Genomic DNA, 2,305 nt, shown 5'->3' on the forward strand with positions numbered 1-2,305 from the left:
TTGTTTTTCAAAGTCTCAAAAGATATGGCCTGCTTGTCACCCCAAATAAAAGGAACATCCTTTTTGACCAATTCATTTAAAGGGGCAGCTAGGGTGGAGAAATCTTTCACAAATCTTCTATAAAAACTAGCTAGCCCATGGAAGCTTCTTACTTCTCCTATTGTTTTTGGAGTTGGCCATTCTTGTTTTGCTTTGATCTTTTCAGGATCAACATGTACACCTTTTCCAACTTTGAATCCAAGGAAAATCACACTTTCTTGACAAAAAGTACATTTATCAAAGTTGGCAAAGAGATGATGATCTCTAAGAAGAAGCAAAACTTGTTTGACATGTCTCAAGTGCTCTTGAAGACCTTGACTATAGATTAAAATGTCATCAAAGTAGACCACTACAAACTTCCCTATACAATCCCTAAGAACATGGTTCATTAACCTCATGAATGTACTTGGAGCATTGGTCAAGCCAAAGGGCATGACTAACCATTCATACAAACCAAACTTGGTCTTAAAAGCAGTTTTCCATTCATCTCCTTCTTGAATTCTTATTTGATGATAACCACTTTTGAGATCAATTTTGGTAAAAATGTTTGCTCCATGTAATTCATCCAACATATCATCCAATCTAGGAATGGGATGCCTATATTTGACAATTATATTGTTGATGGCCCTACAATCTACACACATCCTCCAAGATCCATCTTTCTTAGGAACCAACAACACAGGCACCGCACAAGGACTTAGACTCTTTTGGATCCACCCTTTATTCAACAATTCATTAACTTGCTTCTCTATTTCTTTTGTTTCCATGGGATTAGTCCTATAGGCTGGCCTATTAGGAAGACTTGCCCCAGGCACTAAATCTATTTGATGTTCTATTCCCCTCAAAGGTGGTAATCCACTTGGTACCTCTTTAGGAAATATATCATCAAATTCTTGTAAAAGTTTTTGTAATCCCTTTGGTAAAGAAACAAGTTCATGATTTGTTGAAATGAATGCCTCTTTGCAATAGAGGAGAAAATGAGGTTGTCCAAGCAAAAGAGTTTTAGAAGTTTCCAAAGTGTGAGGTTGAACAACTTCTTTGGATAAGGCATTGTTTACCAAACTCATTTTCTTCTCTTTTTTCTCTTTCTTATTTTCCTTTTTTTCTCTCTTCATCCATCTTCTTCTTAAGAATTATTTAGTCCTCTCTTACTTGTGTAGGTGTAAGAGGACACAAAACAATTTTCTTTCCCTTGTGTTGAATGGTGATCTTGTTGGTGACTCCATCATGTAAAGCTTGCTTGTCAAATTGCCAAGGCCTTCCAAGTAATATGTGCCCAACTTCCATTGGTACTATATCACAAACAATTTGATCTACATATTTTCCAATGGAAATGGGTACACTCACTTGTTCTTTAACTACTATTCCTTCATCCTCTTTGATCCATTGAAGTTTATAAGGTTTAGGATGAAGAGTAGTAGTTAAGCCTAACTTTTCTACCATTCTTGAACTACAACAATTGCAACAAGAACCACTATCCACAATCATTGAACATGTCTTTTCCAAAACTTTACATCTTGTGTGGAATAAGTTCTCTCTTTGTGATTGTTCTAGTTCAACATGTTTTCCTTCTAAGAGTCTTCTCACCATGAGTAAATCACCATTACAATGCAAAATTTCTTCTTCCGAAATGGATGTTTCAGATTCACTAGATGCAAAACTCTCACTTTCACTCTCATGCTCAAGAATGTAGTTTGACCTTCTATTNTGACACTCAGTTGCATAGTGCCCTTTTCCCCCACATCTAAAGCACTTAGCCTCCTTACTCTTATGTTCTCTTGATGGTTCTTTGGCCTTTTCCCTTTCTTTCTCTCTAGGCCCTTCATACTTTGACTTAGACATACTCCCCTCCCTCTTGTATTCTCTCTTATGACTAAAATTAGAAGGGTAATCTTTTATAGTGGAGCTTTTCCTCTTGAGTTGTTGCTCCACTCTCACACAAAGTTGTACTAGCTCATTTAGATCATTGTAAGGTAAAAGTTATACCTTATCTCTTATGTCAAAGTTGAGTCCACTTTGAAACCTAGCAATTGTGATTCTTGGTTCTTCTCTTATCCCAGCTCTTAACATGAGTAACTCCATTTTTTGCCTATATTCCTCAATACTCATGTTTCTTTGTTGGAGTTTATGGAGCTTGTCCATTAACTCTCTATCATAATAAGCTGGAACATGCCTTCTTCTTAAGGCAGACCTTAATTCATTCAATACCTAATGGGAGGTAAATGTCTTAGCCTAAGGTCCTTGACCAAGGCTGTCCACCAATATA

The 2,305-nt window shown here is 36.6% G+C and overlaps 1 pseudogene; it reads right to left on the reverse strand.

The window, feature by feature from the left end:
- Positions 1 to 1,995, reverse strand: part of LOC111240907 — a 3,948-nt pseudogene extending 1,953 nt beyond the window's left edge.
- Positions 1,996 to 2,305: the final 310 nt, after the last annotated feature.

The sequence above is a fragment of the Vigna radiata genome, unplaced genomic scaffold (assembly GCF_000741045.1).
Source record: "Vigna radiata var. radiata cultivar VC1973A unplaced genomic scaffold, Vradiata_ver6 scaffold_170, whole genome shotgun sequence".
Classification (NCBI taxonomy): Eukaryota; Viridiplantae; Streptophyta; class Magnoliopsida; order Fabales; family Fabaceae; genus Vigna; species Vigna radiata.